Here is a 16,711-nt window from a genome sequence, read left to right as displayed (position 1 = left end):
TCCTGTGGATTCTCTTGAAATATTCCCTATGAGTAATACTTGTGAGAACAATTATGCTACTGTCATTTATGATAATCCATGCTACTTTGATAAATCTTATGATAATGCTTTGTTTGTGCCTTATGTCGAAATGCATGGTACTAAAGAGTTTTGCTTGGAAAATGTTTATGATAAATCTCTAGATGATGGTCATATGTTACGATAATATTAATTGTACTACTAATGAAAATGGGATTGGAGAGTTTTTGACTTTATCTATGAGCCCCATATCTTTTGAGATTGATCAATCATCTTGTTATATTATTGATAAAAGTGGGTTTGAAAGTTTTAATCCTATTATTTCTGAGCTTGATAAAAATTATGTGTTTGTGAATCATGAAAATCATGCTTTATGTGATAGTTATGTTGTTGAGTTTATCCATGAAGCTACTGAAAATTATTATGAGGAAAATATGGTTGTAGAAATTTTCATGGTACTAAAACACCTCTCTATATGCTGAAACTTTTGAAGTTACTCTTGTTTTATCTTCTTATGCTTGTCACTTTGTTCTTCATGAATTTATTTGTGTACAAGATTCCTATGGATAGGAAGTGGTTTAGACTTAAATGTGTTTTGAACTTGCTTTTTGATTCTCTCTTTTGCTTCAACTCTCACCCTTATGTGAGCATCATTAAAATTGCTGAGCCCATCTTAATGGCTATAAAGAAAGCACTTCTTGGGAGATAACCCATGTGTTTATTTTGCTACTGTTTTGTTGTGTCTTGGAAGTTGTTACTACTGTAGCAACCTCTCCTTATCTTTATTTTATTGCAATGTTGTGCCAAGTGAAGTCTCTAATAGAAGGTTGATACTAGATTTGGATTTCTGCGGAAAAACAGATTTCTATCTGTCACGAATCTGGGCAGATTTCTCTGTAGGAAAATCAGAAAAATATGCCAATTTACGCGCGTGATCCTCAGATATGTACGCAACTTTCATTAGTTTTGAGTTTTCTGATTTGAGCAACGGAAGTACCTCGTTAAAATTCGTGTTTACTGGTTGTTCTGTTTTGGCAGATTCTGTCTCTGTTTTTTGCATTGTCTCTTGTGGACTTTAAGTGAGGCTTTCTAGACGTGGAGAGCTGTAGCTAATATTTTATTGAGTTCTTGCAATGTGTCACTACAGGGCCAAGGTAGATTAAAGTTTTTTGAGTACTAACCCCTCTAATGAAGTTTATGAGAAGTTTGGTGTGAAGAAAAGTTTTCAAGGGTCAAGAGAGGAGGATGATATATGATCAAGAAAAGTGAAAAGCCTAAGCTTGGGGATGCCCCCGTGGTTCATCCCTGCATATTTCAAGAAGACTCAAGCGTCTAAGCTTGGGGATGCCCAAGGCATCCCCTTCTTCATCAACTTATCAGGTTTCTTCTATTGAAACTATATTTTTATTCGGTCACATCATATGTGCTTTACTTGGAGCGTCTCGTGTGCTTTTATTTTTGTTTGTGTTTGAATAAATTCGGATCCTAGCAATCCTTGTGTGGGAGAGAGACACGCTCCGCTTTTTCATATGAACAATGGTGTTCTTAGCTTTATTTTAATGTTCATGGCGGAGTTGAAAACCGATGCACTTATTGTTATTTGGTTGGAAACAGAAAATGCTTCATATTGTCTTGAATATTTTGATACTTGGCAATTGTTTTGAGCTCTCAAGTAGATCATGCTCTTGCATCATGTAGTTTAAACCTATTAGTGGAGAATAACCGTGGATCTTGTTGAAATTGGTTTGCATGATTGATCTCTCTAAGGTCTAGATATTTTCTGGTAAAAGTGTTTGAGCAACAAGGAAGACAGTGTAGAGTTTTATAATGCTTGCAATTTGTTCTGATGTAAGTTTTGCTGTACCGGTTCATACTTGTGTTTGCTTCAAACAACCTTGCTAGCCAAAGCCTTGTACTCGAGAGGGAATGCTTCTCGTGCATCCAAAACCTTGAGCCAAAAACCTATGCCATTTGTGTCCACCATATCTACCTACTATGTGGTATTTCCTGCCATTCCAAGCAAATACTTCATGTGCTACCTTTACACAATTCAAAATTTACTATCTCTTATTTGTGTCAATGTTTTATAGCTCATGAGGAAGTATGTGGTGTTTTATCTTTCGATCTTGTCATTTACTTCTGACAGACTTTCACAATGGACTAGTGGCTTCATCCGCTTATCCAATAATTTTGCAAAAAGAGCTGGCAACGAGGTTCCCATCCCCAATTAATTAACTTGCATTAATAATTCTCTTCACGTGTTTTACTCTGATTCATCAGTAAGCAACTTAATTTTGCAAATAGACACTCCTCCATGGTATGTGAAATGTTGGAAGGCACCCGAGGATTCGGTTAGCCATGGCTTGTGTAAGCAAAAGGTTGGGGGGGTGTCATCTAATAAATAAAACTAAAGTACATGTGTAAACAAAAGAGAAGAGGGATGATCTACCTTGCTGGTAGAGATAACGTCCTTCATGGGAGCTGCTCTTGAAAGTCTGGTTGATAAGGTAGTTAGAGTACCCGCTACCATTTGTTGACAACAACAAACACCTCTCAAAATTTTACTTTTATGCTCTCTATATGATTTCAAAACTTGAAAAGCTCTAGCACATGATTTTATCCCTGCTTCCCTCTGCGAAGGGCCATTCTTTTACTTTTATGTTGAGTCAGTTTACCTACTTCCTTCCATCTTAGAAGCAAACACTTGTGTCAACCGTGCATTGATTCTTACATACTTGCTTATTTGCACTCATCATATTACTTTGTGTTGACAATTATCCATGAGATATGCATGTTGAAAGTTGAAAGCAACTGCTGAAACTTATATCTTCCTTTGTGTTGCTTCGATGCCTTTACTTTGAATCTATTGCTCTATGGGTTAACTCTTATGCAAGACTTTTGATGTTTGTCTTGAAAGTACTATTCATGAAAAGTTTTGCTATATGTTATCTATTTGTTAGCAAATATAGATCATTGCCTTGAGTCACTTCATTCATCTCATGTGCTTTGCAATAGTATGATTAAGATTATGTTGGTAGCATGTCACTTCAGAATTTTTTTTTATCGTTTACCTACTCGAGGACGAGTAGGAACTAAGCTTGGGGATGCTGATACATCTCCAACGTATCCATAATTTCTGATGTTCCATGCTTGTTTTATGACAATACCTACATGTTTTGCTCACACTTTATAATGTTTTTATGCGTTTTCCGGAACTAACCTATTAACAAGATGCCACGGTGCCGCTCTCGTTTTCTGTTGTTTTTGGTTCCGTAAAGGCTGTTCGGGCAATATTCTCGGAATTCGACGAAACGAAGACCCAATACCTTATTTTTCCTGGAAGCATCCAGAACACCGAAGGAGAGTCGGAGAGGGGCCAGAGGGCCACCAGACCATAAGGCAGCGCGGCCCCAGGCCTGGCCGCGCCAGCCTATGGTGAGGAGGCCCCAGGCACCTCCCCGCGTCGCCTCTTCGCCTATATAAGCCCTTTTGACCTAAAAATGCGATACCGATTGACGAAACTCCAGAAAGACTCCAGGGGCGCCGCCGCCATCGCGAAACTCCAATTCGGGGGACAGAAGTCTCTGTTCCGGCACCCTGCCGGGACGGGGAAGTGCCCCCGAAGCCATCTCCATCAACGCCATCGCCTCCATCATGCTCCGTGAGTAGTTCCCCCATGGACTACGGGTTCTAGCCGTAGCTAGTTGGTATTCTCTCCCCCATGTACTTCAATACAATGATCTCATGAGCTGCCTTACATGATTGAGATTCATCCGATGTAATCGGTGTTGTGTTTGTTGGGATCCGATGGATTGTTACATTATGATTAGTCTATCTATAAAGTTTGTGAAGTTATTGTTGCTGCAATCTTGTTGTGTTTAATGCTTGTCACTAGGGACCGAGTGGCATGATCTTAGATTTAATCTCTATACTTATTGCTTAGATTGTATCTACAAGTTGTTTGCACATGTCTATGTCCGGAACCCGAGGCCCCAAAGTGACAGAATTGGGACAACCGGAGGGGAAGGCGTAGGTATGAGGATCACATGTTTTCACGGAGTGTTAATGCTTTGCTCCGGTGCTCTATTAAAAGGAGTACCTTAATTTCCAGTAGATTCCCTAGAGGCCCGGCTGCCACCGGCTGGTAGGACAAAAGATGTTGTACAAGTTCCTCATTGCGAGCACGTATGACTATATATGGAAAACATGCCTACATGATTAATAATCTTGATGTTCTGTCTTAATGCTATTTCAATCCTATCAATTGCCCAACTGTAATTTGTTCACCCAACACTTGTTATTGGAGAGTTACCACTAGTGCAGATAGCTGGGAACCCCAGTCCATCTCGCATCATTATAAACTCGTTCTACATGTCATTGGAAGTAGTATCAACTATTTTCTGGTGCCATTGCTCTCATATTATTGCTACTGCTGCTGTGTTACTGTTACTACTGCTCTCATATTACTGTTGCTTTCACATCACCCATGTTACTAGTGCTTTACCAGGTGCAGCTGAATTGACAACTCAGTTGTTAAGGCTTATAAGTATTCTTTACCTCCCCTTGTGTCGAATCAATAAATTTGGGTTTTACTTCCCTCGAAGACTGTTGCGATCCCCTATACTTGTGGGTCATCAGTCTTCTCCGCTTGTGCTATCATGTTTAGATCTTGTGAGCTGCCTAACATGATCAAGATCATCTATTTGTAATGCTACATGTTGTGTTTGGCGGGATCCGATGAATAGAGAATATTATGTCAAGTTGATTATCAATCTATCATATATGTGTTGTTTATGTTCTTGCATGCTCTCCGTTTCTAGTAGAGGCTCTGGCCAAGTTGATACTTGTAACTCCAAGAGGGAGTATTTATGCTCGATAGTGGGTTCATGTCTCCATTGAATCTGGGACGATGACGTAAAGTTCTAAGGTTGTGGATGTGATGTTGCTACTAGGGATAAAACATCAATGCTTTGTCTAAGGATATTTGTGTTGATTACATTACGCACCATACTTAATGCAATTGTCCGTTGTTTGCAACTTAATACTCGGAGGGGTGCGGATGCTAACCCGAAGGTGGATTATTTAGGCATAGATGCATGCTGGATAGCGGTCTATGTAATTTGTCGTAATGCCCCGATTAAATCTCATAGTAATCATCATTGATATGTATTGAATCTTTATTTGTCAATTGCCCACCTGTAATTTGTTCACCCAGCATGTTATTTATCTTATTGGAGAGACACCACTAGTGAACTGTGGACCCCGGTCCATTCTTTACATCTGAATACAATCTACTGGAATCATTGTTCTCTACTGTTCTTTGCAAACAAACATCATCTTCCACTCGATACGTTTAATCCTTTGTTTTCAGCAAGCCGGTGAGATTGACAACCTCACTGTTACGTTGGGGCAAAGTATCTTGATTGTGTTGTGCAGGTTCCACGTTGGTGCCGGTTTCACTGGTGTTGCGCCGCACTACACTCCTCCACCAACAACCTTCACGTGCTTCTTGGCTCCTACTGGTTCGATAACCTTGGTTTCTTTCTGAGGGAAAACTTGCTGCTGTGCGCATCACACCTTCCTCTTGGGGTTCCCAACGGACGTGTGCATCACGCGCATCACTCCCCCATACACCATTATGGGAAAGCTCCATTGATGCATATCTTCACATGTCCATTATCACCAAATGGACGGCAAGCTTGAAGCATATGATCCTCTTGAGATGCTCAACTTGAACTTGCCCAACTCAACCTTGATGACGATCACCACTTGACGTCATCCTCTCATGGGCTATATGAGATCTCACTTTTGATGCATGCCCATACCTAACCCACATAGAAAACACAAGGGCACATACACTACAACAGGACCCCCCCTCCTACAGCAACACATTTATCCGTATCTAGATGTTCATTTAGGCGTTGCTAACGCATCTACCAACGGATAAAAATGCGTTGCGTTTTTGGGTGTTGCAAGGGTCTAAGGCAACGCATAGAAGTCCGTTGGTAACCGATGGAACAAGCGTTGCAAAGTAGCTACGGTGTACGAACAACGGTTGTACACGTTGCGAGAGACATGTCACACGTATGTGAATTTCTATATATTGAAATATTAATTTTTAGGTTGGATTGTTTGATCGCTATAGACGGTCGTAGCTTTTTTCTCAGCAGCGAAAGATTTATATAAGACATTCAAAACACATGAACACGTTGAATTTGTATTGCATGACAAAAAATTACATATTTATTATTGAAACCACGAATCTGATACATGGAATACTTCTGAAAACTAGAAACTTTACAATCTTGCATCTAAATATGAGATTCTACCAAGTCGAATATATTGTTTCCAACATTTTGCCTAGAATATTCAGAGCTGATATCCGAATAAGTCTTGCTCATTTATGGGACCTTGTATGGCACCTGCAAATACAAAGTTCTGTTTTCAGTATAAAAAACAGCAAACAAACAGTGTTACGTGTGGTAAATTCTACTAAGTATTTGCTTAAAAAAATTGGGTACACTCACCTTGGATGGATGATAAAGCTAAATCAGCATGCAAGATTATTTTTGTTATCTTTTGCAATTGAAATAGCTCATCAGACACACACATCATAATGGCTACCACATAGATGGAAATACATGATGAAATCTGGTCAAGAAATAGCCTCGATGATATCTAAACAAACACATCTAACAGAAGACTAAAATATTTTCTTTAACTGATCATCCATGGAATGACAGAGCTTACATATTTTGGGATCTCGCCAGAAAAGCCTACCTTTTTCTGCAATACAGGCATCTTTCATGGCCACAATCCCCTCCCAGCTGACAAGTATCTTTGCCTGCTACCTATAAGAAAAGGTAATACTTGGAATCAACTAAATCTATTAAACAGTGAATTTAAAAACAACTTCCGAATTTGATGTTATTTTATATCCACCATATATATCTGCAGAGACTTTGAACAACAGCGACGGGCAGGTTATCACCTAAATCATGCAGTGCCTTAAACTGTCAGCTGTACGTAGCATAGCCATCTTGAAAGATAATATTACCTTAACCATCAAAACGCACTGCTTCTTGAATGATCTCACGTTGCAAGGGACAAGAATGAGTGGCCTGCAGAACTTGTTTGGTTCGCCCCTGACACTTTGACAGCATGATACATAACATGAAGGAAATTACTGCGGCAACAATAATGATTACAACCTGAACTTTTCACCAAGACAAATTCTTGACACAAAAATCAGAGACTCTCCCAGCTCCCACGTGAAGTAATAACTCACCTGCAGTACCAGGAATAGAACTCCTGGACCATTTCATCTCCACGTCGTCCCCAGATCCTGCTGCCACCATCGCGGAATTGTCTACATCGACATTCATCCCCATCACGAAATTGTCCTATCGAGATTAATCGACACGAGAGGCAGATCCGGGCGATTGCATCCCCACTCCATGGAGAGCCGGCATGCCGCGGCCGTGGCAAAATGCCGACCGGAAAAGGTTCTCCGTCAAGGACCCCTTGCCGCCTCCGGGATTTCCATGCTGCAATCCGGCTGCCATGGATCACCGGCGAGAGAGGCATTGCGGAAGGTCTTGACTCCTGAGGTACCCCATTGGAGGGAGGCGGCTAGGTTTGGGGAGGCGAGCGGGGGACTACAGGTTGCGATCCTGCGTTTGTGGCCGGTGGGGTTAGAGAACTTATTGATCGTGCTAACTGGGCTGGGCTTTAAGTTTTTCTTTTTCATAGTTGCAATCTGTACAGTGGGCAACGAATTGAACCGCAACACATACATCCGTATCTATGGTAGAATTTTACAACGAATATTTCAAGGGTTGCCAAGTATGCGTTGCTTTAGATGGGTTCTTCTTGTAGTGATATATGATGGGTTAGTTCATAAAGCATAATTCACAAGGCTTACCATACCACATGACTTCACGTGACACATTCTTCATGCTTCATGTGTTGACCAAACTTGAATCTATTCTTCACTCTTTGTATTGGTCAACCTTGTATCTTCTCATGCTCTATCATACTATCTTGATGTGTATATAGAATTATTCATTTGTTTGCATGCTCTAACTCTTAGTCAACCATAGCTCAACTTATGAGACTATCATGACACTGACTTAAAGCCATATCTTGAATTCTTCACTCGGAATCAAGCACTCAAGATCTTGATCATTCATTGCTTATCACATAAGCTAGAGCATGGCTAATATTGGTTCCACATAAGAACTCCATCTTTATTTCTTCTTCTTGATCATATCACATATATGTCTTCAAATCGATGATATTGATGCCAATACTCAAGGTATATCTTTATCTTCATGGCATCCATACTTGAATCCAACATATGGACTACAAGTAGTACCTATGGAATATTCCTTCATATAAACTCAATGAAAACATTAGTCTATAGAGGTTGTCATTAATTACCAAAACCACACATAGGGGCAATGTACCCTTACAACTTTTCCTACACCAATTATTTTACCATTAATAGTAGGAGGTTTGCTAGCATTTGAGACTTCATTACTACTGGTGGTGGTGATGGTACAAACTTTAGTCATATTATTATTTCTAGCAATTTCATCCTCTCTTTCCCACCTAGCATGCAATTCTGCCAACATCCTAACATTATCATCAATTCTAACTTGAATGGAATTCAAAGTTTTAATTTCTTTAACATCATGGGGAATAACATTTAATTTAAGAAATTCAACATCAAGAGCAAGGCTATCAACTTTAGAAGCAAGAACATCGATTTTGCCAAACTTTTCCTCAACAGATTTATTAAAAGAAGTTTGTTTACTAACAAAGTCCTTAAGAATGACTTGAAGATCAGAGGGTGCACTTTTATTGTTGTTGTAGGAATTACCATAAGAATTTCCATAAGCATTACCATTATTAGAAGGATATGGCCTATAATTGTTGCTACCAAAGTTATTTCTATAAGCATTGTTGTTGAAATTATTGTTTTTAATGAAGTTCATATCAACATGCTCTTCTTGAGAAACCAAAGAAGCTAACGAAATATTATTTGGATCAACATGAGCTTTACCATTAACAAGCATAGCCATAATAGTATCAATCTTATCACTCAAGGAGGAGGTTTCTTCAGCATAATTTACCTTCTTACCTTGTGGAGCTCTCTCGGTGTGCCATTCAGAATAATTTATCATCATATCATCAAGGAGTTTTGTTGCAGCCCCCAAAGTAATGGACATAAAGGTACCTCCAACATCTGAATCCAGAAGGTTTCTTGAAGAAAAATTCAGTCCTGCATAAAAAGTTTGGATGATCATCCAAGTAGTCAGTCCATGAGTGGGACACTTCTTTACCAAAGATGTCATTCTTTCCCAAGCTTGAGCAACATGTTAATTATCAAATTGTCTAAATTAAATTATTTCACTTCTCAAACATATAATCTTAGCATGAGGATAATATTTTCCAATAAATCATCTTTGCATTTAACCCAAGAATCAATACTATTTCTAGGCAAATATAGCAACCAATCTTTAGCTCTTCCTTTCAAAGAGAAAGGAAACAATTTCAGTTTTATAATGTCACCATCTACATCTTTATACTTTTGAATCTCACAAAGTTCAACAAAATTATTAAGGTGAGAAACAACATCATCAGTACTAACACCAGAAAATTGCTCTTTCATAACAAAATTTAACAAAGTAGGTTTAATTTCATAGAAAGCAGCTTCAGGAGCAGGTGGAGCAATAGGTGTACAAATAAAATCATTGTTGTTTGTGCTAGTAAAGTCACACAACTTAGTATTTTTAGGAGTACCCATTTTAGGAAAATTAAAACAAAGCAATAGAAATAACAACTATAATAGAAATTAATTTTTTGTGTTTTTGATATAATGAAGCAAACAAGACAAAGTAAAATAAACTAAGCAAAACTATAACGAAGTAAAGAGATTGGAGTCCCTTGCAGAAATCCTCTTTCTCTGCGGCAACATCGCCAGAATAAGAGCTTGAAGAGCGCAGATTGCACACCATTGGGAAACCCCAACAGGAAGGTATGATGTGCACAACAACAAATTTTTCCCTCAGTAAGAAACCAAGGTTTAATCGACCAGTAGGAGAAAGGCGTGACTTCTAAAGGTGTTGCTAGCTAACTTGTGGCAGGGCGCACTATCAGCGTCAGCAACAACGTAGAACCTGCACACAACACAACCAAAATACTTTGCCCCAACTTACAGTGAGGTTGTCAATCTCACCGGTTTTGCTGAACACAAGGGATTAAACGTATAGTGTGGAAAGAGATGTTTGTTTGCAGTGAAATAAAAGAGAATAATGCTTCAAGTAAGTAAACATAATAGGTTGATTGTATCAGTGTAAAAGAAAGGACCAGGGTCCACAGTTCACTAGAGGTGTCTCTCTATAAAGATAAATAACATGCTGGGTGAAAAAATTACAGCTGGGAAATTGAAAAAAATACCGACCATAGATGACAAGATGATTACTATGAGATTCGTTTGGCCATTACAACATAATACATAGACGTAATCCAACTGCGTCTATGACTAATAATCCACCTTCAGGTTATCGTCCGAACCCCTTCCAGTATTAAGTTGCAAGCAACAGATCATCGCATTAAGCAATGTGTGTAAAGTAAACAATAGAATTATCCTTAGACAAATCATTGTTCTTTTCTCCCTAGTAGCAACATCACATCTACAATCTTCGAAGTTATTCTCACTCTTCCAGAAAACTAGAGGCATGAACCCACTATCAAGCACAAATACTCCATCTTGGAGTCACAAGCATTTACTTGGCCAGAGTATCTACTAGCAATGGAGAGCATGCAATATCACAAATAACATACGAAAAGTATATAATCGACCTCAAAATAGTTGATAAGGGGTTGCCCGATCTTCTCAGTAAGCAACGGTGGTGATGAACACAATGGATGATTGCAGCGAAGGGAATCGATGATATGGTGTAGATAACTTGTATGACGCCGACGAAGTCTCTCGATTGATTCCTGTAGCCAATGCAATAGATCTCAACCCTACAAGATATTCGCAACTCCACACACTTGCGCACGTAGCCGCCGACCACGAAGCGGTAAATTGCAATCTTCTAATCCCCAATGGAACAGCAGATCACACAAACTTTCAGTAGCATAAAACTCCAGATCGCAACGAATTGGAGAGTGGTATTCAATAGTTTTGCATAGCAAACAACTAAGAACTAGGGTTTATCTTAAACATGGTCTCAAGCAACTTTGGGGGCGTCCCAGGGACTTATATAGGCGTTCGGGACGACCTCAGGTCGAAAAAGTACGGAAATAACCGACCCAGAATAGATCTGGTCGAGACAGACTCGGAGTCGGCCGGTCTGGCGGCCGGTCGACCGGGTCTGGGACCGGCCGGTCCGGTTCAAACCGGACCTGGCACCGGGTGGTGACCGGGTGAAGCTCCCGAGCTTACGGGATAGTGCCCGGATGGCACAAGCGCCGCATCCGGTTGAAACCGGCGGGCCTGGCGCAGAATCCGGTCGGACCGGGCCTGGGACCGGATGAAGCGGCTAAGGCCCCTGGATTGGCCCGGATGGCACCGGCGTGGAGTCCGGTTGTGACCGGTCGGTCCGGCGCTAGGGCCGGTCTGACCGGGCCTGAGACCGGCCTGAAGAACTCCTCCTCTCGCGCATTCCTCCCGCTCCTCCCTCGCGCGTCCATGGGATGTCTTCACGTCCAGCTCCATGTCCAGCTTCACGTCCAGCTTCTTGTCCAGCTGCTCCTCTCCTCCTCGTGCGATGCTTGGTTCCTCCTCATACCTGATCATACATAAGTAATACGACTTAGGTAGTATAAAATTCTCATTGATCAAAGTATCGTTTAGGAACAAGTTCACCAGTTGTTTAAGTAGCTTCGCACGAGCTCGTGTCATTGGTCCAATCCTAACTTCATTGGACTTGAGCTTCACAGCTTCATCTTCATCTTGCAATGACGGAGGTAGTAGTGAGGTAGGGATGTCCTCATCATCTCCCCCCTTCAAAAGGCGTCGACCCCGACGCTCCAAGGTCTTCTCCGTCATATGGTGTCAAATCAGCGACATTGAAAGAATTATCGACACCAAACTCATCTTCCGGAAGATCTATTGAGTATGCATTATCATTGATCTTGGCAATCACTTTGTAAGGACCAGCACCACGAGGCTTCAACTTAGACTTCCTCACTCGTGGAAACCTATCCTTGCGAAAATGTACCCGCGACCAAATCACCGGGCTTGAACAACATCTCCTTGCGTTTCTTGTTCTTCCTTGCAGCATTGCTCTTGCCTTTCTTCTCGATCAACTCTTTAGTCTTCACATGTATTTTCTTCACAAAATCTGCCCTCTTGGATGCCTCCATATTGACTCTCTCATGTATGGGCAAAGGCAACAAGTCAAGTGGAGTAATGGGTTTGAAACCATACACCACCTCAAAAGGACACAGCTCCGTGGTAGAGTGTACCGCCCTGTTGTAAGCAAACTCCACATGTGGCAAACACTCTTCCCACTCCTTCAGGTTCTTCTTGATCATGGATCTCAACAGCTTGTGACAATGTTCTATTCACCACTTCAGCTTGACCATCGGCTTGGGGATGACAAGTAGTGCCGAACAGCCAGCTTTGTCCCCAGCCTTTCTCCAAAGCGTCTTCCGAAGTAGCTCATAAACTTCACGTCACGATCGAAACAATAGTCTTCGGGACTCCATGTAGACGTACAATCTCCCCGAAAAACAGGTTAGCAATATGCGACGCATCGTCGCTCTTGTGGCAGTGCAATAAAGTGTGACATCTTAGAGAATCTATCCACTACCACAAATATAGAATCATGGCCTCTTTTAGTACACGGCAAACCTAACACAAAATCCATACTGATATCTTCCCATGGTGTGGTAGGTGCCGGTAAAGGAGTATACAAACCGTGAGGCTTCAGCCTTGGACTTGGACTTGTTGCAAGTAATGCATCTCTTCACATACCCGTCCACGTCCCGCCTCATCTTTGGCCAATAAAAATGGTCAGCTAGCATGAGTAGCGTCTTCTCACGCCCAAAGTGACCCATCAATCCTCCAAGATGTGATTCCCGCAATAAGAGCAAACGCACGTACGATTCTCGGGAACACATAGTTTGTTAGCTCTAAACAAGAACCCATCATGTATGTGATATTTGTCCCATGCTTTACCAAGAGCACATAAGCGATATGGTTCAGCAAAATCATGATCAGTGGCATACAAATCACATAGTATCTCTAAACCAGGAATTTTAACATCAAGTTGAGTTAATAACATATTCTTCCTAGATAGAGCATCAGCAACAATATTATCTTTTCCTTCTTATGCTTAATAATGTATGGAAAAGACTCAATGAACTCAACCCACTTAGCTAGACGCTTATGCAAAGTAGATTGAGCTTTCAGTGTATTTCAAAGCTTCATGATCGAATGTATGATAAATTCTTTTGGCCACAAATAATGTTGCCAAACCTCAAGAACTCTAATTAAAGCATACAATTCTTTATCATAAATAGGATAGTTCAACTTAGCACCGTAAAGTTTCTCGAAAAATATGCAATGGGGCGACCCTCTTGCATCAACACACCACCAATTCCAATACCACTAGCATCACATTCAATCTCAAATTGCTTATTGAAATCAGGAAGTGCAAGCAACGGTGCAGAAGTTAATAATCGTTTCAGTTCATCAAAAGCATGATCTTGGGCTGCGCCCCACTCAAAGACAACACCCTTTTTAGTTAAATCATTCAAAGGTGCAGCAATAGTACTAAAGTTGGGCACAAATCTTCTATAAAACCCAGCTAGACCATGAAAACTTCTAACTTGACTCACATTCATGGGAGTAGGCCAATTTTGAATAGCTTCAATTTTAGACTCATCTACTTCTACTCCATGCTTAGAGACAACATAACCCAGAAATATGACCTTATCTTTGCAAAATGTGCACTTCTCAAGATTACCATAGAGTTTATTATCACGCAACACTTGCAAAACATGTCGAATATGTATAGTATGATCAGATTCATTGCGGCTGTAGATTAATATGTCATCAAAATACACAACCACAAACTTGCCAATAAAATCACGCAAAACATGGTTCATCAGTCTCATGAAAGTACTAGGTGCATTAGTTAACCCAAAAGGCATTACTAACCACTCATATAAACCAAATTTTGTTTTAAAGGCTGTTTTCCACTCATCCCCTTCTTTCATCCTAATTTGATGATAACCACTACGCAAATCAATTTTAGAGAACACAAGCAGCACCACTCAATTCATCTAGCATATCCTCTAAACGGGGAATAGGATGACGATATCGAATAGTAATGTTGTTTATAGCTCTACAATCTACGCACATACGCCAAGTACCATCTTTCTTAGGAACTAGAATAACAGGAACAACACAAGGACTAAGGCTTATGCGGATATAACCTTTGTCGAGTAGCGCTTGTACTTGCTTCTGTATCTCCTTCGTCTCTTCGGGATTAGTGCGATATGGCGCCCTATTGGGCAGCGAAGCTCCGGGAATCAAGTCAATTTGATGCTCAATACCGCGCAATGGTGGTAGTCCTGCGGGTACCTCCTCCGGAAACACGTCGCCAAATTCCTGCAAAACATTAGAAACACCAAGAGGAAGAGGGGTCATGTCGTTAGAAACCAAAACCGTACCCCTGTACAAAAGCACAAGAGGCATGGCCGTAGGATCCTCACTAAATTCTCTCATGTCTTCTTTGGTGGCTAATGAAACTAAGGAATGCACTTGCTCACTTTTCGTTATATCACTCAAGGTATTACAATTCTCTCGCCTATCTAGAGGTGCATCCTCCAAGTTTACTTCAATCTTCTGACGAGACTCATTGACAATCTGCTGTGGTGACATAGGCTGTAAGTTAATTTTCTTGCCCTTGAACTCCAAGTGATATGTATTGGCGCGGCCATTGTGTTGCACAGTAACGGTCATAGAGCCATGGCCGGCCCAACAAGAGATGGCACACCGTCATAGGAACCACATCAAAGTCAATGGAATCCTTATACGGTCCAATCTCAAAATCAACACGCACCATGTGGCTCACCTTCATCTCACCATTATTGCTCAACCACTGAATATAATATGGATGCGGGTGCGGTAGATACTTCAGTTTCAGCTTGGCACATAACTCTTTGCTTGCTAAATTGCGGCAACTCCCGCCATCAATAATAACCTTGCAAGCTTTATCAGGACCAACAAGTGCCTTTGTTTGGAACAAATTGCAGCGCTGCGTAGATGCACTAGGCTGCACATTGAGAACACGCTGTGAAACAACTATAGTTTGAGCTTCTGAAGGATAAGCATCAAAACTATCGCTGTCATAATCATCATCTTCCGGAGCATCCGGATCAGCATCATCTCCAGTTTCATATTCATTGTCATCATTAATGATCATAACTTTGCGGTTAGGACAATCCTTCTTGAAGTGACCCTTGCCACCACATGTATGACAAAGCATATCACGGTTGCGCGCTGTAGACATACTAGAACCAGTTCCACTTGCTGCAGGGACGGGCTTCTTTGTGTGAGACACATTGGAGACCGGCTTGCTAGACGAAGAAGGAACATCCGTGGGACGCGTAGATGGCGCCGTGGAGGGTGGCGGTCTAGGCGTGTAGCGCCCTGCGCCTGTAGCACGGCCCCTCTGTTGCGCTTCTTCAGCCAACTGTGACTCAGCTTCTCTTGCATGATGTAGTAACTCATTCATGGTAGCATATTTGTGATGACGCACAATGCCTTTGATATTAAATCTGAGTCCATTGAGAAAACGCTGCATGGTCATCTCCAAAGACTCACGGACACGGGCACGCTGCATAAGCATCTCCATCTCCATGTAATAAGCATCAACTGTCAACACACCTTGCTTCAATTGGGTCAGCTTATCAAACACAGAACGCAAGTAATTGGTAGGAACAAAACGAGCTCTCATTGCCGCCTTCATAGTACGCCATGTGATAATAGGCAGCTCACCATCTTCTTCTCGATTCTGAACAAGAGCATCCCACCAACGCAATGCGTAGCCATCAAATTCAGAGGAAGCAAGTTTGATCTTCTTATCTTCAGTATAATCAGGATGTAAACGCCATAATCTCTCAATCTTCAGCTCCCATGTAAGATATTCTTCAACATCAGTACCTCCTTCAAATCTGGGAATTGAGAACTTGGGCTTACCCAAACCATCGTCTTGTTGTAGCGGAACACGACGGGCTCCAATTTCAACAAAACCGCGATTGACGCCGTGAGGGATACCACGACCAACACCACGTCCCATGCCTTGAGCAGCAGCAGCATCCGCATTGTCACCTTGCACACTGCCATCGTCATCATGCGGTGGATGTTGTGGTTGTACCATAGTACGTATCTGATCAACAGTGTTTGTCAACGCCTGTATAGATGCTTGAAGAGTCGTCACCGATGTTTGAACGGCTTGAACCGCTGTAGTAGCCTCATCGACCTTCAAGTGTACACCTTGCATTTCTTTGTCCAACACATCACTAGCAACTCGGATTTCACGTTGCAAATGATCACGAAGACCCTCATATTCACGCCAAGTAACCGGTGTATCGTCGGGCTTTTTCTGCATCACATCAAACTCAGAAGAAGACATGATTAGTATGTTAGTGCACTAAACAAAAT

The sequence above is a fragment of the Lolium rigidum genome, chromosome 7, assembly GCF_022539505.1.
Source record: "Lolium rigidum isolate FL_2022 chromosome 7, APGP_CSIRO_Lrig_0.1, whole genome shotgun sequence".
Classification (NCBI taxonomy): Eukaryota; Viridiplantae; Streptophyta; class Magnoliopsida; order Poales; family Poaceae; genus Lolium; species Lolium rigidum.
The sequence above is the reverse complement of the archived record's forward strand: the minus strand, read 5'-3'. Positions refer to the sequence as shown.